General features: G+C 41.0%; 1 long non-coding RNA gene across 1 annotated transcript in view; it reads left to right on the forward strand.

The window, feature by feature from the left end:
• Positions 1 to 22,378, forward strand: part of LOC307100841 — a 33,817-nt gene extending 11,439 nt beyond the window's left edge. Inside the window, exons 2-3 of the long non-coding RNA XR_013813620.1 lie at positions 237 to 315; positions 21,655 to 22,378. This is a non-coding gene — a long non-coding RNA (uncharacterized lncRNA). The remainder of the gene's footprint in view (positions 1 to 236; positions 316 to 21,654) is intronic.
• Positions 22,379 to 24,664: the final 2,286 nt, after the last annotated feature.

The raw sequence follows: 24,664 nt of genomic DNA on the forward strand, positions 1-24,664 counted from the left end.
TGGGAAGTAACCTACACCCGGCCGGGAAGGGGGTGCTCCAAACCCGGTCGGGAAGGGGGTGCTCCAAACCCGGCCGGGAAGGGGGTGCTCCAAGGGTTTAGGTGTATTGGTTTCAGGAAAAGTCCAGGGATGCCAGGGACAACCGAGGGAACCAATTCCATGAGCTACAGGATGATTTGTTGTTTTAAATGAAAAGAACAAGAAAAATGCCAGTCTCTATCTGGTTCCCATTCTAGGCGTACTGATGACCTCTGTGTGGGGTGCGATGATCCCGGAGAATTGACATTTGGGACAGTGGGCGGCTCAAAAAAGGCGGTGAGTCAAAATATCCCTCAGGCCACAAATGCAGTAGCCTCCTCTGGTTCAGAGCTGGTCCACCTCCACACTGTTGACGTTTTGGGGTAATTCTTTGTTGTGGGGGCTGCTCCATGCTTTGTGCCTCCACCCACTCGCTGCCAGTAGCACCCTTTCCTTCCCATTGTAGCTCCTAGGAGGAGATGTGCCCAATGCCCTCTTGGGGAGTGGGCAGAAGGCGCTGGTTTCAGAACCACTGTCCCGCTATATATCTGCATGACAAAGTGCAGAGCAGGTTTAGAATAATACTGTTTTATTTTATATGCTGGGGCCAATCCAGGATAAATTCATTATAATAGCAGCCTTACTCTCTGTCTGCCGAGCACTGTGCAAAAACATAGCGGTGATTGACATCTCCTGATATTGTGGCAGGAGTCTGGACGTATTCCTGCCTGCTGTGAGCTTTTCTAAATATGGGCAATCCGAATGTTCATGATATCAGCTCATGCAAAAGTGACCTGACTTCTGGGACTGGCATGAAAAGCGTGTCCTTTAGAATCTACATTAGCTTCGCTGCTTACAAGTCCTTATTTTTCTTGCATGGGTTTATGTAGTATTTCTATCGAATGAAACTGTGTCTGTGAATTTCACTGCCTACCCTTGGGTTCTTTTTGATGCTTCCAAGACCTGACCCATAGCTTTCTGACAGGCTCTTGTCCCTAAATCCCATCGCCACATCCTGTCACTTGAAGTTGGGCTTGCTTCTAAACTGAAAGTATTTCTGCTATCTGCCCATACACCATATTTTCCGGCATATAAGACGACTTTTTGACCCAAGAAAATCTTCTATACGCCCAGTCGTCTTATATGCCGGAAAATACGGTATATATTTGTCTTAGGATATTTTATAGTAAGTGTGGAGATAATGTACAACATTTGGTTTTAAATAACTGTATTTGTGTTTAAGTATCAACATTTTAAAAGTATTTTATTTCCCTTTAAACATTTTTTTAAACTGTTGACTCTCTTTGTTATAAATGTTAAGAAATTCTTTCTGTTTATTTAGACAGCAGTGCAAAAGAAAAAGTGTGGGCTTTGTCATTAAACAGACTTGGTTTCAGCATACAACTCTGCCACCTACTAGCTCTGTGAGCTTGGCGTAATACTTGACTTTTAAAAAAAAATTGATTTTAGAGAGGAAGGGAGAGGGGGAGAGAGAGAGAAAGAAAATCAATGTGAGAGAGAAACATCAATCTGTTGCCTCCCCCTACTGGGGATTGAACCGAGATCCTGGGTATGTGTGCTGACTGGTAATCGAACCCACACCCCTTTGGTGTGCGGGACGATGCTCCAACCAACTGAGCCATACCGGCCAGGGAAATACTTGACTTCTTTGCACATGTTTCTTTGTCTGTAAAATCATTATACTAGGAGAATTAAATCAATGATGTCTGTAAAATGCGAAGCATTTACCTGGCACATGGTAAATACTCAATATGTGGTTGTTGTTATGTAAGGATATCTTGATGTCCTTTTCTGCCTTGAGAAAGAAATAGAAAGTGTTTTGCTGAGCATTCATCTTATGTGGCTGCTGAGATTTTGGTAGTAAGAAGGTAGTAAGTGTTTCCAGAAACAATTAAGAGCCTTCCAGAAGAAAGCAAATTGTGTGCCTGGGAAAGAGCTAGTGGGAGAAATTTGCCCTCGTGGACAAGAATAGCCCTTAGTAATTCCATGTGGTCCTAGTCTGTTTGACTCTTTCAACCTTACAAAAGGCAAAATTGAAGGTCAAATGTGTCCAGCAGGATATTTCTTTTTTCCAAGAAATGCCATTATACTTGTAACAGCTCCTTCATAACTAAGGCAAGGTGAACCAAGGATGCCTTTCTTCATGACTTTGTGCTCCAAGTTCAGATTCTTAAAATATTTTTATTTCAAGCTACTTTTTCTTAACAAAACCCTGCACCAGATGAGTGTGAATATAAACAAAGGGCCTCTTTATTTTATTTTAGGGCAAAGATTCCTTCCTAGAAGCCAGCTAGGCTATGGAGGAGAGGAATTTTTTAGTAAATGTTAAATAAAGGAAAAAATAAACTCTCACTTAGCTAATCTACACAGTTTATAATAAAAAACACAAGCAGCGATTCCATCTTATTTCTTTGCCAAGATTTAGAAGCAGTGGTGGGAATTAAAAATTACTCATATTCAACTCTAATACTCTGTGATGCATTTTCTTGCTTAAAATTTGAAAGGTAGATTAGAGTATTTTATTATTGTAGACATTTGTCATAGTTGCTTTTTTAAAAAAAACTTGCTTTAAACTCCCACTTTCTTATAAATTTCATTATTCATAACCTTTTTTCTCTCCAATGATTACTATTTCCCTTAGTGCTATCTTCAGTGATAGCCTTATTTATGTTTTCTTCTGCTACAGCCTTCTAGCTTTTCTAGCTCTGCTTATGTTTTCTTCTTGCTGCCGAGTTTTTCTACCTTTACTGGTATGAAAACAACTTTAACCTCCAAGACAGTCTACTACATCTATCTTACTTTAACCCCTTAAGTGACCTTTTTCAATTTTCTCCCTTCTTCATTCACATCCTCAACCATCAGCCGACATTTCCTCAGCCTCCCATATTGCCTCTAAGCACACAAATTCTTTCCCTGGTTTACATTTGCTGTAGCTGGTCTCAGAGGAACCAGTAGTTCTCCAACTCCTTATCAAGATTATCCACTCTGTCTGTGCTTTTGATCCATTTCTTCAGCATTCTTAATTATATTCCCTTATTTTTCAATTCCTCTGTTCCTACTGCTTCCTTCCTTTCAGATTACAAAAAATGCTGTTTTCCCCATATTAAAAAAAAACAACAAAACAAAAACTGACAAAGACTTCCCTAACTTTTGTAATAGAGATTCATAAGTTGCCTCTTCAGCATCCATTCCTCTTTTCCCAGAGGCCCAGGTTTTTGTTTGGGGTCCCTGTGGGGTCAAGGAAGTGCCTCCACCACCCTGATTCAAAGGTGGAGCAGTGGAACCAACCAAGCCTTCCAACCCCTGGTTTGGATTAGGGGCATGTCATGTGACCTGAGCCCATCCAATCAGTGTGAATCTCTGGGTGCACAGACAGCCCCGCTCACCTGTTCCAGAAGGTGCTGGGTGCATATATGAGGCCTGGGGTTGCTATAGCCATTTTTGCTGCTAGGAAGCCAGCCTGCAGATGATTCAGCACAGAGGAGGCAGAGAAATGGAGCCAGCGCTCTGAACAAACTCCTCAGGAAGTTTATCTACCTACAGGATCTTTTCATTTCAAAGCAAATGAATTCCCATTGTTGTTTTGAGATGGATTTTCTGTTTCCTGTAGTTAAGATTCCCAACTCACTATGGTGGTTTAAAACTACGTCCACACATTCTTTGATTCTCCTCCCTTCATCAAATGGACTTTAATTCTTCTCCCCTGAGTGTGTGCTGGATTTAGTGACTCACTTCTAGAAAATAAAGTGTATGATTCTAAGACTAAGTAAAAAAAACCATTATGATTGCCTCCTCATTCTTCTTCCCACCCACTGCCCCCCTCCGTGTGTGTGGTGTGTGTGTGTGTGTGTGTGTGTGTGTGTGTGTGTGTGTGTGTGTATCTGTCTCTCCCTCTCTTTCTCTTGGATCACTTGCTCTGGGGAAGCCAGCTGCCATGTCAGAAGGACACTCAAGTAGCCCGTGGAGGGCCACATGCTGAGAAACAGGTCTCTAGCCCCAGGGGAGTTGGAGCTTTCTGCCAACAAAAACAAGAGTGAGCTGGGATAGAGATTCTAGAGCCTTGAAATGATTCCAGTTCTGGCTGACTATTGAGCCTCTCACTGTGGACATCCGAAAGCTTCTAGTTACCAAACCAATTGCCATTTTTCAGTCCTTACCATACTTGACCTTTGGTTATGGAACAATGTTAAATAAATATACGATTGTGTGTACGTGCACAGGAGGGAATTTTCTTACACTTCTGAAGTTTCACACCAGTGTTAACTTCTGTCTTTAGATACTGTCCTAATGAGTAATGGGAATAAATTCTTAAAGCCATAACCACTAGAAAACTTAGTTCTTCCCCCTAAAAACTAATATGAAAACCAGAGCATACTATAGGATATATTACATAAATTTTATTATCTCACTTGTAATAATAAACACCAGACACTTCCAAGAAAATAAAGTATACATATTCTAATTTTTACATAGAATTTTCTTCTGGCTACAGATTATAGAAAAATAAATGTATATTTCTCCACCAAATTTCAAGAGTTTGCAATAGGGCTTATCAAACAATTTTGATCATTTCCCCTATTTAGGAAAAGACTAAGTAGGAAATTAATCTAATTGGGGGTTTAAAAATTATCATGTGGGTTGAACAAAGCTCCAGAGAAAACCTCATAAAAATTTCCACTTAAAACATCATATATATAATGCTTCTCTGGGAAATGATGTAAGGAAGGTTAACAGGATTTTGGAAACAATGCACAATGATATAATTAATAGGCACTTAATTATGTATGGGCATATGCCTGCCAGGATTTTTGTGTAATCCTCACATATGGAATTAAATTCATTTGTAAAATGAACCTTTTCTTGTAAAAGAAAATAAAAACTGTCATTTTCTGCAGCTGTCACATCATAAGAAAAGTGTTGAGCTATAGAAAAAAGGTTAATACTTCAAGAAAAAATAATAGCTCTTATAAATTCTATATTTATATGTTTATAAGGACAGCTGACTTAGGTTTTACTTTAAACACTATTGACTTAACACTGTTCCAAAAAGACTGTGGGAATACCTAATCCCCATTCCTAATTCTTAAATACTGTCATGTGTTAAAAGATTCAAGCTTTTGATTTATTCACTCCTATGTTCACTTCAATAGGAGACTTGGAGTGCTACAGCCAAACTAAACTCCACTAACTTATTAATGGCTGGGTATGAGCTTAAACATATATATTTGTATGGACTTGCAAAACCGTCTGAGTCCTTTGTGAAAGGCCATTGGACTACCCTGGAGAGATCTTACTCTCCTGACCAAATTCAACTATCTATGTATATAAAAGGCTAATATGCTAAGTGTCCATCCAACTGGTCACTATGATGTGCACTGACCACTAGGGGGCAGACACTCAATGCAGGAGCTGCCATGACACACACTGGCCATTTACAGAGAAACGGCACCACAGACCCACAAAGCAACACTCAGCTTCCCCCAAGTGGGACACAGGCCCCGCCACCACCCCAGAGAAACACCCCACCAAATCGCAGCCAACACTGCTGAGATCCCATGGTGCAAAATGCGGCCCACAGCCCAGCCCAGCCCCAAAACAGTCACTGTGGGTGCCAGGTAATGACATCACATAGCAACACCTGGCTTCCTCTCCCTAGCGACTAGCCTCCTTGGAGTTTCTTTAGCCCAGGAACATGACTTGCTTTATAGTCAGGTGGAAACATTTTACACGTCACATAGCAACACCTGGCTTCCTCTCCCTAGCGACTAGCCTCCTTGGAGTTTCTTCAGCCCAGGAACATGACTTGCTTTATAGCCAGGTGGAAACATTTTATACTTTAACAAAGTGTCTGTGAAGCATTTTCCCGTGCCTCATCTCATTTGATCCTCATAGAAGTCCTGGAGTAGGTAGATAGGAGACTTGGTAGAATCCTATTTTCTTCTCATTAGCTGGAAAACAGAGATTTAGAAAGCTTAGAAACTTGACCGGACTGAAAAGAAGTAAGAAATGATGGACCTTGAAAATGACTTCAGGTTTTCTCACTGCACAGAATATAGTCAAACACTGCTGCAGTTAAATATTTTACCCTTTGTTCTCCCTATGTGATCTACAATAATAATCTGCTTCGTATTGATCTTTACTGCTCTGTTGCTGAAAATTACCTGAAAGAGAAGTTGGGGTGCTTCACTGGGCTGGAAAAAGTTTAGCTAAATCAGAAAGCAGGTCTAATTAAGTTTATTCTATATATCTAAATGGCTAAGTTGACTTGCTCATGCATGATACACATAAAGCTCTTGCTGGCACCAATCACACATGTATGTTTCGGTCTGTCATTGTCGATCGTGAATTTGGTTGACACTTCTATTATAGAGAAAGGGTGAATAGCGATATTAAAATATTTCTTCTAATTAATTTCCTTTCGAATTCGTGCACCGGGCCTCTAGTAAAACTATAAATGGAGAAGAGCCAAAGTACACACCATTGGCTATTCTTCAAGCCAACAGCAAATATTGCAACCTAATAACAATAACTATTTATTGAATGTTCCTTGTACATCAGATATTATAGTAACAAATTTTTTTCTAGTTTGAACAACAGCCTTGTAAGGTCATTTTTTCCCCAGTTTACAGATGAGTAAAGCAAGACTCGTGGAAATTGAGTATCTTGTATCACAGCCACAGAGCTAAGTAAGCGGCAGAACTGGGACTCAAATCCAGTCTAGATCCGAACCTCACACTCTTTTTCATTACTGAATGGAGCTTTTCAATTATGACTCTTTGCTGTCATATTTGAAGAACAAAAAGGTACCTTTGCTTGATGGCCCTAAAGATGTTAGTGCCTTGGGAGCAAGTCTTCAGCCAGGAAAACCAAACATGAACCTTTGCAGTCTGAGGAGATGTTCCACATTATAACTGACTAGAGTGAAGCCTGCCACAATAAGTGGCACTGTGAATAAGCCCAGCTCATATTCAACCAGGGGAGCAGGTCTGGGATGGGGCCTGTGTTGGGGGTGGGGGTGTAGAAATGAAGAAGCAAACACATTGAAAAAGCATCACACTCTGACTATCCTCTTTGGGCAAAAGCCTTGCCTGATGATGGATGATCACATTATGCAACGCAAAACTACCAAAATTTAATTTGGGGTGCAGCCATTTTTGTCCGATTTCCTCACTGGGACGCAGAGTGAGAATGAGGAGACTTGCCTCCACCACCTGAAGAAACGGGTGAGTTATTTAATTTCTTTGAGTTCAGTTTTCTTAAGTCCTGCTGATTGGTAAGGTCCCCCTTAGCTCTAAAATTATTTGATACTAGAGGCCCGGTGCATGAAATTCGTGCACAGGGGGGGGGGCTGTCCCTCAGCCCAGTCTTCACCCTCTCTAATCTGGGACCCTTTATCGGGCCTAAACGGGCAGTCGAACATACCTAAACGGGCAGTCGAACATACCTAATGGGCAGTCGAACATACCTTAACGGGCAGTTGAACATACCTAAACGGGCAGTCGAACATCCCTCTCACAATCCAGGACTGCTGGCTCCCAACCACTCACCTGCCTGCCTGCCTGATTGCCCCTAACTGCTTCTGCCTGCCAGCCTGATCACCCCCTAACTACTCCCCTGCCAGCCTGATCGACGCCTAGCTGCTCCCCTGCCGGCCTGATTGCCCCTAAACTGCCCTCTCCTGCCGACCTGGTTGCCCCCAACTTCTCTCCCCTGCAGGCCTGGTCTCCCCCAACGGCCCTCCCCTGCATGCCCAGTCACCCCTAACTGCCTTCCCTTGCCAGCCTGGTCCCCCGCAACTGCCTTCCCCTGCAGGCCTGTTCCCTCCCAACTGCCCTCACCTGCAGGCCTGGTCCCTCACAACTGCCCTCCCCTGCTGGCGTGATCACCCACAACTGCCCTCCCCTGCCGGCCATCTTGTGGCGGCCATCTTTGACCACATGGGGGCGGCCATCTTGTGTGTTGGAGTGATGGTCAATTTGCATATTACTCTTTTATTAGATAGGATTATAGTCATGTATCTTTTGACATGGGAAGGTGTTCATGTGTATTTCTTGGTGTTCTTGGTTGCAGATAACAGAATTTCTGAGAGGAGCAGGGCAGTCAACACTGCTATAGAGACAGGATCAATGTCTGACCCCAGTATGGCACTGTTTTACAGGTGACCCCACTGCTGCCCAGGCCTGCCTCTCAACATCTATTATGCTAGAGCCAAAGAGAGGACTTTCTACTTCAGCTACCAGAGAGCTGCTGTCCCTGACCATGGCTATCACCTCCTGTTACTCATATGCCTTCTAAATCAGAGAATGTATCTTCCATCAGGGCTTGGTGGAAATGCAGTTACATGTAGAAACCAAACTGCAAGGAAGTCTGGGAATGTTTAACTTACTAGCCTCTGAAGGACAGAAGCCTGTCAGAAGAGTGAGTGGGTGTTAAGTAAGCCCCTGTGCAGTGGCTTCCACATAGTGTTACATTGCTGAGTGCAAAGTTGGGGGTGGGGGGAGGCAATGTATTCACATTGTGAGCCCTTTTATATATGTATGTAAAGTACTATACAAAAAAGTCAGAAAAGGTATACACTAAAATGCTAGTAGTTTGTTTTGATCAGAAGTATAATTATATTCTTTTTGTTTTTCTGTATTTTTAACATCAATGAGTATTACCTATATAATTTCTTAAAAGAATGAGGCTCATTGTTTATGTTTCTAGGATTGTACACAACATACAGATGTGTGTCTTGTAGATATCTGTCTTCAAGATACAGGCTACAGAATTAGACCCTGGAAATATCTTTGAAGGGCATGTAAATCATTATTCCAGTTCAGACTGTGTTACAAATGTCTAGATATTTGAATGAATTTCTTACTGAAGACTCATAGGCAATATAATAATGACAGGGAAGACAAGTGTGGTCTGAAGAAACATTATTATCTGAAGGAATTGGGTTTTTTTCCTCCTCATCGTCCATTGTCCATTTTAAGACGATAATTTCTCTTATGAAGTGAGATCTGTGATATTATGTAGTTTTTGTTAACAAGAAAAGATAAATTTGAGTTACAAATAATTTGCATTAAGATCATATTACTGTATAGACAGCAACGGAACAGAATGAAAGTTAAACTTGGAAAAAGAGGCGAGGGCTAGACCAGGTGGGTCTTTGAATGCTATGTTAAGAAATATGGACTCAATTCAAATCTTGTCCCCTCTAATTCCCTCATTGGGTAATTAATGATTTTTTTCAAGCATAAAGTGTTAAAATATATTCAATCTGTTGCTTAAACTTGAAGACTCATTTTGAATTTGGGACAGCTTATGATATTTCTAAATCAATAATTACGATTCATAAAAACATTGCTTAAATAATTTAATTTATTTTGTGCCCCAGAGAATGCTGTGAACTGATTATGTGTTATATTTCTATAGCACACACACATTTGTTATAAAAATCCTCAGTTTGATTAATATAGTTAATTAATGTAGGTTTATAAAGGCACCTGCTATTTGGAAGGTACTTTGTTAGGCGTTGGGGGATGCAGCATTTAAAGAGATTTCTGTTCTCAAAGAGTTTATAGTTTAGTTACAAGAGCAAAAATCCTGCAATAAAGAGCATAATGTGGGAACACAGGAGCCCAGATGGGGAGCAGATCCTGATTCAAGGATGTAAGGAACAGGGAGTTTTCTTTAGAAGGTGTATGAAGGTGAGTGGAAAAGTAAAACAAATAAGAGAAGGTGACCAACAGAAGATTCATTGTCAAGCCAGGCATCACTGTGGACAAAGGGAGCTACATGGGAAAACCAGGAGATGATATGGATACAACATGGGAAAACAGGGAAATGATATGGATTCAACCTCAGACTTACTCCATGCAAGGAGCAAAGGAGCTGAGATGCTTATTCACTAACTAGAGGCCCAGTGTATGAAATTTGTGCACTTGGGTTGGGGGCAGGGCCCTCAGTTCAGATTGTGAGAGGGCGCAGGCCAGGCCGAGGGACCCCACCAGTGCTTGATTCGGGCCGGGAAGGGATGCGAGAAGTTGGCCATCCGGAGAGGGACCGTGGGAGGGCTCCAGGGTGTGTTCGGCTGCCTCACTCAGTCCTGATCAGCCGGACCCCAGCAGCAAGCTAACCTACCGGTCTGAGCTTCTTCCCCCTGATGGTCAGTGCACGTCATAGCAACTGGTCAACTGGTCGACTGTCTGCCCCCTAGTGATCAATGCACGTCATAGTGAGCCGTTGAGTGGCCTTAGCATATCATTAGCATATTATACTTTGGTTGAACAGATGACTAGAAGACCATATACTTAGCATATTAGGCTTTTATTATATAGGACTAGAGGCCCGGTTCACGAAACTCATGCACAGGAGGAGGTGGGGGGGTCCCTCAGCCTGGCCTGCACCCTCTCCAATCCAGGACCCCTCAGGGGATGTTCGACTGCTATACCAGCAGTCAGACATCCCTCTCGCAATCCAGGACCACTGGCTCCTAACTGCTCGCCTGCCTGTCTGCCTGCCTTATCGCCCCTAACCACCTCTGCCTGCCGACCTGATCGCCCCTAACCATCTCTGTCTGCTAGACTGATTGCCCCTAAATGCTCCCCCCTGATGGCCTGATCACCCCTAACCACCTCTGCCTAGGTCCCTGCCACCGTGGCTTTGTCTGGAAGGATGTCCAGAAGATGTCTGGTCTAATTAGCATATTACCCTTTTATTAGTATAGACTAGAGGCCCAGTGCACAAAATTCATGCACGAGGGGGGTCTCTCAGTCCGGCCTGCACCCCCTCCAATCTGGGACCCCTCGGGGTATGTCTGACTGCCTGTTTAGGCCCGATCCCACAGGGCCGTCGGACATCCCTTTCGCAATCTGGGACTGCTGGCTCCTAACCACTCGCCTGCCTGCCTGCCTGATTGCCCCTAACCCCTCTGCCTGCCTGCCTGATCACTCCTAACTGCCTCTGCCTGTTGGCCTGATCGCCCCTACCTTGCCCCCCTGCCGGCCTGATTGTCCCTACCTTGTCCCCCTGCTGGCCTGATCGCCCCTAACTTGCCCCCTGCTGGCCTGATCGCCCCTAATCGCCTCTGCCTCACCCCTGGCCTAAGCTGCAGTCTGGCCTTCCTCTGCAGGAGGTGACCTGGCAGATCAGGGGAAGACACCGCCCCCCATTACCCCGTGGCTGCTGCCACTGCCTGCCTGAGCCTGGGCTCTTCACAGCTGCACCTCAGCCCTCGCAGTTGCTGCAGCTTTGTCCGGAAGGACATCTGGAAGGACATCCGGAAGGTTGTCTGGAAGATGTCCACCCTAATTAGCATATTACCCTTTTATTAGTATAGATGTTATGAATTGAATGTTGTGTTCTCCTCAAATTAGTATGTTGAAATGTTAACCCCCAATATGAGGTATTGGGTGATAGGGCCTTTGGGAGGTGATTTAGATGAGGTCATTAGGGTGAGGTCCTCATGATAGGATTAGTACCCTTATATGAAGAGACACCAAGGAGCTTGCTCCCTCCCTCGTGTACGGGAGACACAGCAAGAAGACTGTAGCACTGTCTGCAAACCAGGAAGAGAGCCTCACCAGGAACCGAAGGACTCTGAGAAATAGATTTATGTGTTTTAAGCCACCCAGTCTATGACATTTTATTACGGCAGCCTGAGCAGACTAAACCAACCAACTTCCATCCATCTTGGAGCAGAGACTTCCCTGGGAGGCAGACTTCTCCAACACCCTGGCCTGCCCAGAACGAGGGTACAGCAGCCTTCTCCAGGTTTGGAGGAGGTTCTGAACCAAAGTCATGCCACTCCTTGCAGTTGGAAGTCCATCTGTAAACACTGAAGATAAACCTAGAGTCACGTGGGTGCGAATTACCAGCCTCCTAGTGAGGATGGAGGGATGGGAAAGTCTTGATTATTTCATAGAGGATGTGGTGTTTCAACTGGGCCTTAAAGAGGTAAGAAGTTAACAAATACAGGCAGTGAAAAACCCATTCCAAACAGAGGAACCAGTTGGAGCACAGACCTAGAGAAAGCAAAGTTCAGGATACTTTAGATAACTAATACTTTTTTTCCCCCTTGACATTATGTAATTCTGGTTTTGGGGTGGGTGGGGGTGGGTGGGTACCACATTACTTTATTTGAAAGAATGATACAAAAGAAGGAATTTAAGTAGATGTTTGGGTACAATTTATAGAAAAGCTAACGGTAACCCCAACATGCATACACTGCCTTAATAACCAAGGAAGTCACCCCCTTGGCTCTGGGAAGCCAGCCCAGGCTTAGCTTTTGTTATCACTGTCTCCTAGGGTGTGCTTGTCAAAGAGACACTCTGCCATGCCAGGTTCAAGGACCCACATCTTGTGCAAGTTGGTTGCATGGTCACCCGATTCCTTGGTGGATTTCACCTGTTCATTCACCTGTAATCAGTCTTAATGAAGTCACACAAATAGGAGTCATTTTTGTCAGTAGCCAGTTTGTGCAGTTAATAACACATTCATTGCTATTTTTACTTGCTGCCTAGTATTTCCTTGTGTCAAACTTTTTTGTTGTTGTTACTCCTCACCTGAGGATATTTCCCCGTTGATTTTTAGAGAGAGTAGAAGAGAGGGCGGAGGAGGGAGAGAGAGACAGAGAGAGAGAGAGAGAGAGAGAGAGAGAGAGAGAGAGAGAGAGAGAGAGAGAGAGAGAGAAACATCGATGTGAGAGAGACACATCGATTGGTTGCCTCCCGCACTCGCCCTGACTGGGGCAGAGTTCAAGCCTGCAACCAAAGCCCAAGACCATTCAGTCCGAGGACCAGTGCTCTGTCCAATGAGCTAAACTGACTAGGGCCATTGTGACAACCTTTGGTTAGCCATTCCCCTATTTTTAAACAGACCAGTCAGGCTGCAGTAGTTCTCAAGGCCTCCACCCATGGGAGAACAGGAGGTAGATCAGGCTAGTGCTGTAAGCTCCCTGCAGGCAGGTCACTGGCTTCCTCGCATTTAAAACCCCTGTAACTGTCATACCACCTGGCACTTAGTAGATGCTGGTGGAATTGGTTAAATCGTAGAAGAAATTTTCTAAGGAGACTGTGAAAGGAGTAATAAAACTTGAGTTTAAATTCTTGAAAAGAGTCACATTTTCCCCTCTACAACTTTCTGCACATCCTGGGACATGAAATTTACTTCCCAGATAGTTTATTCTGTGAGGTCTTTAGTTTAGGATGAAACATATTCTATTTCCTTGGAATATGGTCAGCAAAGGTCACACCCCCATTATTAACATCATAATATGCAAAGAAAAGCTCCTCTTTAAATTCTAGAGGCAAACTTTATTTATTGTATGAGTGTCTTCACAGAAACACCCACCCAGGCTCTGGCTTTCTCTTGAAATTACATTTCAGTCAGCAATTGCATGTGTAATGTCTTAATCTTGCTAAATCTTATCTCTCACTAGAGCAGTTCATGAGTCACTTTTTCTGGTTTGCATGTAGATTACGGGATGAGCTCATTTGCATATATCCAAATCCCTGCCAAATTTAGGAAACCACTTTTAAAATTTATCACCAAACTACTATTTTCTTGCCAGGATCCCCCCTTTTAATATCATCTCCTTTTTTTTTTTTCCTTTTAGTTTGTTTCCATCCCCCAAATGAACAGCTGACAGTTTTTTCAGGGCCATTTTTACAAATCAAACAAATTTTTATCACTACAAAAGCTACTGTATGACGAGCAGTAAACTAGAAAACCCCATTAGGCTGTGTATTGTGGGCAGTGGGCTGGGCTCATTCATTAGCAGAGTGACTCACTCCCCACGCTCCATTCTGTAGCAGAATCACAAATTACTACAGCAATGGAATGTCTTCTGACAAATAGCTAACATTGAAAATGGTAAACTTACAAATGCCAAGGGTCTGCTCTAGTATTTTCCAAACTGGCTTCCAAGAAGTATTAGAGTTCCTTAAGTTGCTAATAGGTTATTGCAAAATCAAATGGTTCTCTGGTCATATAAGTTTGGGAAACACTTTAAGACATAGGAACAGAAACTATCCAAACTTAAACTCAGAGGAAAAAAAGACCAAAAAAAAAAAAAAAATGAATAGAGAATTAGTGAGATGTGAGACAACTTCAAATGACCTAACACGTGTGTTTATAGTATCTGAGAATGGCAGACAAAATATTTCAAGAAATAATTACTAGAGATTCTCCAAATTTCATGAAAACTATAATACTAAAAATCCAAGAAATTCAATAAACTCTAAGAACAAAAAGACATTAAAATCACATCAAAATCAAATCGTTGAAAACAAGTGATAATGAGAAATCTTAAAAGCAATCAGAGAGGAAAATACCATAGCATTTGCAGATGGTTGGGGTCAGGGATAAAAATGACAGCAGATTTCTTGTGGAAAACAATGCAAGCCACAAGACAGTGGCACAGTATCTTTAAAGTACTGAAAGAAATCTGTCAACCTAGAATTCAAAAACAAGTGAAAAATAACTTTTGAAAAGGAAGGTTAAGTAAAGTTTCTTCCAGGCATATAAAATCTAAAAGAATTCATCACAGCAGACTTAAACCAAAATAAATTTTAAAAAGTCTTTCAGGCAGATTTTAGAAAGAAATCTGGAGCTACTTTAAAGATAAAGGAATAAAGAGTCAATGGCGGGGAGGAGAAAGGGGACATGTATAATACTTTCAACAATAAAGATTAAAAAAATAAAAAAAGGAATAAAGAGAACTAGAAATAGTATATAGATAGACAAATACAAAATACTTTTTTCCCCCTTATTTTCAAAATCTGGAAAAAGAAGTTTAGCAAGAAAAAAAAATGCAACATATGCAATGTATTGTAAGGTTTAAATGTATGCACAGTAATCCCCTTATCTGAAGTTTTGCTTTTCATAGTTTCAGTTACCTGCAGTCAACTACAGTCTGAAAATATTAAATAGAAAATTCCAGATATAAAATATTCAGAAGTGTTAAATTGCATGCCATTCTGAGTAGTGTGATGAACTCTTGTGTTGTCCTGCTCAGTCCTACCCAGGATGTCAATGATCCCTTTGTCCAATATACTTATGCTGTAGACTCTACCCACCCATTAATCACTTAGTAGCTAACTCAGTTATCAGATCGACTGTCTTGGTATCACAGTGCCTGTGTTCAGGTAACCCTCATTTTACTTAATAATGCCACATTCACATAACTTTTATTACAGTATATTGTTATAATTGTTCAATTTTATTTTTAGTTGTTGGTAATCTCTTATTGTACTTAATTTATAAATTAAACTTTAGCATAGGTAGTAAAGGAAAAAACATATATTAGGGTTCAGTACCATCTGCAGTTTTAGACATCTACTGGGGGTGGCGGGGGGTGGGCTTGGACTGTATCCCCTGTGGATAAGGGGTGACTACTCTAGAAGTAAAATGTGTGACAATAATAGCACAAAGGCCTGGAGGTGGGCAAAGGAAATGTACCATTGCAAGGTTTTTATACTAATTGTGAAGTGATATATTATCCCTTGAAAGTTGACTGTAAGAGATAAAGGATGTCCACTAAAAACCCTAAAGCAACCACTAAAACAAAACAAAACAAAACAAAACAAAACAAAACAAAACAAAATAAAATAGTTATAGCTAACACACCATCAAAGGAAATAAAATGAAATCATAAAAATACTCAACTGGAAAAAAAACAGAAAAATATTTTTAAAATGGAACAAAGAACAGATGGGTGAAACAAAAAACAAATTGCAAAATGATTAATTTAAACCCAACCATATCAGTAAACACTTAGACAAATAAACAAGATTTCTTTTGGCCCGTATTCTTAGGCAAATAAACAAGTCAGCTTTGATCTCCTATCAGCATTACATTTCTCTCAAAAAGTTGTGCAGGGAAAGATTAGAAACTTGAACTAATCATGGTTATAACAGCAAAATGATCTTGGCAGTGATTCCTTCTCTAACTTAAGCATATCACGGAAAGATGTCTAACAAGTTCAGCCAAGAGACACTGAGCTGAAGGCACTTTTCATTTCTTTTTCACCGTGCACTTACATAATTCAGATTGCTGTAGTGTAACAACCCAGGCATGTAGAGTTTGAAGGGGATTCTTTTTTTTACAAGGCTGAGGATTAGGAACACTATTAAGAAGGATTTTTCTTCCGAGACTCAAACTCTGCAAATCTTTTGGGCCAAACTCTCCTGCTTGGTGTCTGCTCTTCTACAGAGCCCTGCTTGAGGATTTCCTCACCTACCCCTCGGCCTCATCCTGTGGCTTGCTCTCCTCATGCTGAAGACACTTGCTTCTCTACAGTTCCGACCTTCGTCCAGGCTCAGGGTCTTGTCCAATGATATTTCTGCTTCCCAGAATATATTCTCACCTGCCAAACCCATTCACTTAGTTGATTCTTATTCTTTCTTTAGACCCCAATTCAAAAGTCCACCACTGTTCCCCTTACCCCCACCCCGAATTCTCATCGTGTTTTAAAAGCATATACTATGGGGCATGATTATTTGAATAGCAGAGATGGAAGAAAGACATTATAAGCATTTGTACAGTATTTTTCATCTCTTCAGATTAAAATAGTCCAATATTTTGTAGCCATTTGGTCCCTCCCCCTCACCTTTTAGGGGAATTTTTGGACTTTAATATGCAGGCTGAGGTAATCAGTGGAAAGAAAACTTAAGACACTGGTAAGCTAGAAAATCTACTAGAAAAGTAGAAAAGTTCTAGAAGTAATGGGAAAGTGGGCCCAGACAAAGGGACGTGGGCACAATATATGGAGGAAGGACAGCAAGGATGTGAGGTAGAGTTGGTAGGAATTTTGGAAGGGACTAGGTAAGAGGGTGTGTAGAGAGGCACTAGGACAGTGTGAGATATGAAAGTTATCGAGAGCGAGAGGAAAGGGAAAAGAGAAGATCAAGAAGTGTGTCTGAGGCTAGGAATTGAATTCCCTTTGACAGTTTTTGAGAGGCATCTTAAAGGATAGACGTTGCTTTGAGTGACAGTTTGGCTGCTGTATTTGTCTCCTGGATGGAACAGGAGGGCACAGAGAGGCTGGACCACATGGGGCACTGCAGTGGGTGGTGGCCAGAGTGCCTTGGCTGTCAATGTCATTCTCCCTCATTATCAAAAGGTAAGGCATCCACAATTTCTTCTGAGGAACTCCTCCCCCACTTTTAATTCACCGACTTCTCCTGGAATTGGTTCCACCCCCAACTCTATCAATGAGCATGTGACTTGCCTGTCCAATCAGAGTACCACTATCCCCTGGCCAGGCTTTGTTTAGGGAATATGCATGTGATCTCTCTCTCTTTTTTTTTTCTATTTAATTTTTTTTCCCTTTATTGATTAAGGTATTACATATGTGTCCTTTTCTCCCATTGCCCTCCCCCCCCCCCCACTCATGCCCTCACCCCCCTGGTGTCTGTGTCCATTGGTTAGGCTTATATGCATGCATACAATCCTTTGGTTGATCTCTCCCCCTTACCCTCCCCCCCCACCTTCCCTCTAAGGTTTGATGGTCTGATCGATGCTTCTCTGTCTCTGAATCTGTTTTTGTTCATCAGTTTATGTTGTTCATTATATTCCATAAATGAGTGAGATCATGTGATATTTATCTTTCTCAGACTGGCTTATTTTGCTTAGCATAATGCTCTCCAGTTCCATCCATGCTGTTGCAAATGGTAAAAAGTCCTTTTTTACTGCAGCATAGTATTCCATTGTGTAGATGTGCCACAGTTTTTTAATCCACTCATCTGCAGATGGACACTTAGGCTGTTTCCAAATCTTAACTATGGTAAATTGTGCTGCTATGAATATAGGGGTGCATATATCCTTTCTGATTGGTGTTTCTAGTTTCTTGGGATATATTCCTAGAAGTAGGATCATTGGGTCAAATGGGAGTTCCATTTTTAATTTTTCGAGGAAACTCCACACTGTTCTCCACAGTGGCTGTACCAGTCTGCATTCCCACCAGCAGTGCACAAGTGTTCCTTTTTCTCCGCATCCTCGCCAGCACTTGTCATTTGTTGATTTGTTGATGATAGCCATTCTGACAGGTGTGAGATGGTACCGCATTGTCATTTTTCATTTGCATCTCTCGGATGATTAGTAACTTTGAGCATGTTTTCATATGTCTCTCGGCCTTCTGTATGTCCTCTTTTGAAAAGTATCTATTTAGGTCCATTGCCCATTTTTTGATTGGGTTGTTTATCTTCCTTTTGTTAAGTTGTATGAGTTCTCTGTAAATGTTGGAGATTAAACTCTTATCGGTGATAACATTGGCAAATATGTTCTTCCGTGTAGTGGGCTTTCTTGTTGTTTTGTTGATGGTTTCTTTTGCTGTGGATTTGTTTATTTTTTTCTTTAGTTTCCATTGCCCTAGGAGCTGTATCGGTGAAGAAATTGCTTCGGCATATGTCTGAGATTTTGCTGCCTGTGGATTCCTCTAAGATTTTGTTGGTTTCCTGTCTTATGTTTAAGTCCTTTATCCATTTTGAGTTTATTTTTGTGTATGGTGTAAGTTGGTGGTCTAGTTTCATTTTTTTGCATGTATCTGTCCAATTTTCCCAACACCATTTATTGAAGAGACTGTCTTGACTCCATTGTATGTTCTTGCCTCCTTTGTCAAATATTAATTGAGCATATTGGTTGGGTTGATATCTGGATTCTCTATTCCATTGATCTATATGTCTATACTTGTGCCAGTACCAGGCAGTTTTGAGAACAGTGGCTTTGTAATACAGCTTGATATTTGGTATTGAGACCCCTCCTACTTTGTTCTTCTTTCTCAGGATTGCTGCGGCTATTCGGGGTCTTTTTTTATTCCAGATGACTTTTTGGCGAGTTCGTTCTAGGTCTGTTAAATATGCCGTTGGTATTTTAATGGGAAGTGTATGCATGTGATCTCCTTTGGACTAATCAGAGTCAGTCTAGGATATTTGTTGGGAGAATAGAAACACTGTTCTTGTACCACTGGATTTGAACGTGGAAATGAAACCAAAACATGGGTGAACCTGTATAAGAACAGGTACCAGGTCCTGGAAACATTGTTTGAGCCCCACACCAACCCAGGCCTGGACTTGCCATCACCTTTTTAACTACATGAGTCAATCAATATGCTTTTTTTTAGGGGGTGAGGCTTGGTGTGAGTTGGGTTTTTGGCCACTTGGAACTGAAAGAGTTCTAAATTATACAGCACTCAACTTACATTTGTGTTACATTTGATTAAGGCCTATCTCTATGACTAAACTTCGTAAGAACAGGGTCTAGCCCTGGCCGGGTGGCTCAGGTGGTTGGAGCATAGTCCTGTACACCAAAAAAGGTTGTGGGTTCGATTCCCAGTCATGGCATATACTTAGGTTGCAGGTTTGATCCCTGGTCCGGGTGCATTTGGGAGGCAATGAATCCCTTCCTTTCTTTCTAAAATCAGTAAACATATCCTCAGGTGAGGATTTAAAAAAAGAAAAAGAATAAAAGAATAGGGTCTGTGTCTTTTTTATTATTTACAGTATCCCCATGACCTTGTGCAGTGTCTGGAATATTAGTTAGGTAAATGATTACATCCTGTATAAACACATTGTTTTGTGACTGGTTTCTCTGCTAGACTTTAAGCTCTCTGAGGGCCACGATTTTATTTTTTTGTCTTACTCCTCTTGAACTTCCAGCCTAATGCACAAGGCTTAGAATATATTAGGTACCTCATAAATGTTGGCAGAATGAATAACAAATATAGGGAAAAAATGAAATCAAACCAGAGCAAGTGATTACAGTGGCCATCATGAAAAGGCCAGTGAATTCAGTTTGTGTAATTTGATTTCCTAGATACATTTATTCAATGCTTATGAAATGAAACCTCGGTTCTTATGACAGATTTTGAAAACTGGAAATGAATCAGCAATCATAACTACTATGTTTTCTTCTCCATAATTTTTTATCATTAAATGGGATGACAACTTTTTGCTACTAGACTCTTACGGTACACGTCATTGAACTAAGATGGCCTAAGGTCATGTGTATAAGACTTAAAAAGGAGCGAGCAGTAGTTCACAAATAATGATCATAGTATCTGGAGAAAAACAATTGAAACACTATGGTAGTTAAGGCAAAAGTTCAAGCTAAATAAGCTATATAGTTCTAGAATATTTAACATTCCAATTTATAAAGTACAAATATATATATATATATATATATATATATATATATATATATATATATATATAGTAAAGACTGAAAGAGCTCACAAGTGCATTTAAACCCCACTCCTGGACCTGTGCAGGCAATGAGTCCATTCTGAGAACAAGAAGAAAATTTTTTCATCATTTCTTCTCCCTATTTAAGCATTATACATGATTCAATGAAGAAAATGGAAGAGTCTGGTTGGGTGGCTCAGTGGTTGAGCATCGATCCATGAACCAAGAAATCACAGTTCAATTCCGGTCAGGGCACATGCCCAGGGGTTTTGGGCTTGATCCCCAGTGGGGGGCATGCAGGAGGCAGCTGGTCAGTGATTCTCATCATTGATGTTTCTATCACTCTCCCTCTCCCATCCCCTCTGAAATCAATAAAAACGTATTAAGAAAATGGAACTTTCTGGAAAATACCTGGATGGTGTGGGTTCCCTAAACCGTCTTCAGCAGGGGCGGGGGCTATGATTTCAGGAAAATGTGGTTTTGCCAGGGCCTACTTTTCTTCTGCATGGTACTGGTGCGCCTGCGAGTAAGGCACATAAGGGAAATGAATGCAACATGATTATAGTGATCAGTCATTAGCGAATGTTGTAGTTTGTTATTAATAATTATGTGTAACAGGATATTGTAAAAATTAAGTTATGAATTTTTTATTAACACATTTCTTACATACCCTTATATTGGCTGGGCTGCAAAAATATTCGTTGTGGGCCGGGAGTTTGACATGGTTGACTTAGAGTGTATTGTGATCAGATTAATAGCATACTGATGTTGTGGGTATTCTATGATATTTACCTGTCTGTTCCATAGTATCCTTCTTCATAATGGTATTTACCATAATACAATTTTACTTATGCTATTAAAATGATGTAGTATCAATCATTTTAATATTATTTTATATATAATAGCCTAAATAGCTATTATAACATGAGTACTTAGTATTTGTAACAGATATAAGTGGTCAAGTGTTGAAATAAAAGAATAAACTATTGATTTGTTTTAGCAAGTATTTATTAAATAATTCCTCTGAATTCTTACCTGGCTTTTTAATGTGTTTACTCCTTCTCAGTGATGTACATATACATAGAGATCCCACAGATGTCTGGCACCCACTAGTCAGCCTTCGTAATGTTACATGTAAACACTCATCAGCCTGCCTGATAACTGTCATGGCCTTGGATGCCAAAATCAGTCAAGGGTTCTTCCCAGGCTTCATACATAGGACTAGGTGTCACTTTCTCAGGGAGATTTTGCAAACTGAAGGGGGAAAAACCTGATTAAATTGTTTTATCACCACTAATACTTTTAAAGTATGAGTCCACGGGGTAAATATAGGGAAAATTAGAATAGTTGGTTATTTCACTATCAGTTCTTTTTCACTAAACTGAATCTTTGAGATATTATTTTAGAAAGGATTGATAGTAATAGAATTTTTCTCTTAATCTTACAGTGGCCCCAGAAATTTGCTGTCCCTGACTTGAACCATACCAATTAAAGGTGGAAGGAAGCTGAGATATGTGGAATTTCCCAAAGATGGTCACCACCCCTGAGGATGTGATATTGACAGCCCCCCTATCAAGAGGTGCATATGTTTCCTCTCCTGGAATCCGATGAGCCTGTAACCGTGGTGGAAGTGACCGATGTGACTGCCAAGGCTAGGTGATAAAAAGGGTTGTGGTTTCTGATTCGGGGGATGCTTTCTTTATCTGTAAACTTAACCACCAAGTTGTGAGAATGCCCAGGCCACACAGGGACGCTCTTTGTAGGTGGTCCAGAAGACAATTTTCACTGACATTCCAGCCAATAGCCAGAATCAATGGGCCATGTAAATGAAGAAACCTTTGAGATGCCTCCAGTACCAAAAACTGTCAAACTGCATGAGAAAAATACAACACTGAGAATTGTTCCCCCAAGCTGAGAAAACCTTCAGAATTGTGAATTAATAATAAAAAAATGATTGTTGTTGTTTTAAGCCGCTAAGTTTTAAAGGGTAGCAATAGACGACTGGAACAAGATAGAATGTTCTCTTCAATGGCTATGTAGCCTTTTGTGGTCTAAAGAATTCACAGCATGCTGATCACAGCATCAAACTAAGGGACTAAAAGTCAGACTGAAGGGACAATTAAGTAGCAATCAGTGCTCATCTTACCTCTCAGTTCAGTCAAGACTTCTGGGAAAACACAAAAGCCTGACAATGTGAGAAGGGTAGTTAAAAAACACACACAGCCAATTACAAACAATGTGAAAAATAGTATTTTGGTTTTAAATTTTTTTTGTGTGTGTGTGTGTACATAACTGACCTCACTGAGAGCATAGATTCTTGTCTATTTTAGTCATGCTGTACCCTCAAAGCCTAGAATAGTTCCTGGTACAGAGACTCAATAAAAATATGTGTGTAAACACCATCTGGCAGAATAAGCACCAAATTTATTTTTGGTGGATAGAATGATGTATGGTTTTCTTTGATTTTTCTAAATTCTCCACCATGATAATGCGTTACATTTATACTGTACTTGTAAAAGATTGTAGGGTTTTATTTTAAAATAATAAAAGCTTTTAAATGCCTACATATAAACATCTATTTAAATCTTTATCTAATCAAAATATTCTCATGGGAAAAAAGATGCATTATAATAAATCTCAAGAGAAGGCTATGTTATGTGGGCAGGGCCAGTAAGAAATGCAGATTTCCTTGGTTACTGTATGGATTCTCTACAAGGTATCATAGAAACACTTGAATTAATTTCACTTATTTTATTGTCTTATTATGAACTCTTCATTTAGTTCAGCTGGTATTTCTTTTTTAAAACTTTTTCAATTGAAGTTTACATTTAATATTATTTTGTATTAGTTTCAGGTGTGCAGAATCATGGTTATGCAATCATATACTTTACAAAGTGTTCCCCTGATATTTCCAGCACCCACCTGGCACCATACATAGTTATTACAATGCTACTAACTATATCTCCTATGCTGTGCTCTACATCCCCATGACTATTTTGTAACCACCAATTTGTACTTCTGAACTCCTTCACTTTTTTCACCCAGCCTCCCAACCCTTCTCCCCTCTGCAACCATCAGTTTGTTCTCTGTATCTATGAGTCTGACTGTTTTGTTTGTTCATATATATTGTTCTTTAGATTCCTTTTGTCTTCCAATTAAAAAAAAAAATCAGATCATCACCTTATGCCAAAAAAAAAAAAAGGCCCTCAGAGAAAGTCCCTTGCCACTACAACTGTTCAGATTGAGGATGGAGAGTAGATCTCAGTTTGCCAGCCAAGTCTGATTGACTAAACGGGATTATAGTGTGCTGGGTGAAGGCCCCTATGGCTGCGATTATGCCTGGTTGGTTAGCAATGTCTGACTTGGATCCGGTATAGCGGAAAGGAGGCATGGTTATCTCGTGCTTGTGTGACTTGGTCAATTACTACTATTTTAACGTCTTGTATCAGGCTCCATTTCCTTACAAACTCTTGATCCTAAGTAACTTCTCAGGGTGAGTTTAAAATGTGTTAGAAAATAACTGGGATAACTTTTCTCTGGCTTTCAAAGCCATATATATGATATACTAAACCAATTCTAATATTGCCTCTTGTGTTTTACTGTCAGATTAAATTACAGCGTTTATGAATGATTAAATTTTCGTACATTTTCCAAAAAAATGTGCTAGGCAGAATGATGGCCATCAAAGATGTTCACACTCTAATTCTTTTTTTTTTTTTTTTTTTTAATATCTTCATTGATTTCAGAGAGGAAGGGAGAGGAAGAGAGAAATAGAAACATCAATGATGAGAGAGAATCATTGATTGGTTGCCTCCTGCACGCCCCCTACTGGGAATCAAGCCTGAAACCTGGGCATGTGCCCTTGACTGGAATCAAACCTGGGACCCTTCAGTCCGCAGGCTGACGCTCTATCCACTGAGCTGAACCAGCTAGGGCACATTCTAATTCTTGGAATTGAAATAACAGTTTGCGTTGAAAGATTGAAAACTAACTGGCAGTCTAGTTTGACTTCTCTTTCCATCGTTCTTTGTTGTATGAATGTTATATCACATGGCAAGGGGGAATTAGGGAGCAGATGGGATAAATTGCTAATCAGCTAACCTAGGGCGAGCGCCCCGGTTATGCAGGTGGGCCCATTTTAATCACTAGCTTCCTTAAAAGTGGAAGAGCGAGGCGGGAGAGACAGTCAGGTGTGACTGTGGAAAAGAGAACCAGGGTGTTGGGGGCATGAAGAAGGCCTCTGCTCACCTTGCTGGCTTTGAGGATGGAGGACGGAGCCGAGAGTCCAGGAAAGCGGACTCGGGGACCTGGAAAAGGCAAGGTAAGGATCTCCCCCTGAACACCCAGGAAGGAATGCGCCTGCCAGCACCTTGCTCTTAGGCCAGTGGGATCCATGTTACTTTTCTAACTGTCCTGGAGGAAAAATAAAGTTCCCTCTACCTTTCTGAGTTCTTGGC

This window comes from Cnephaeus nilssonii, assembly GCF_951640355.1.
Source record: "Cnephaeus nilssonii genome assembly, chromosome: 6".
NCBI lineage: Eukaryota > Metazoa > Chordata > Mammalia > Chiroptera > Vespertilionidae > Cnephaeus > Cnephaeus nilssonii.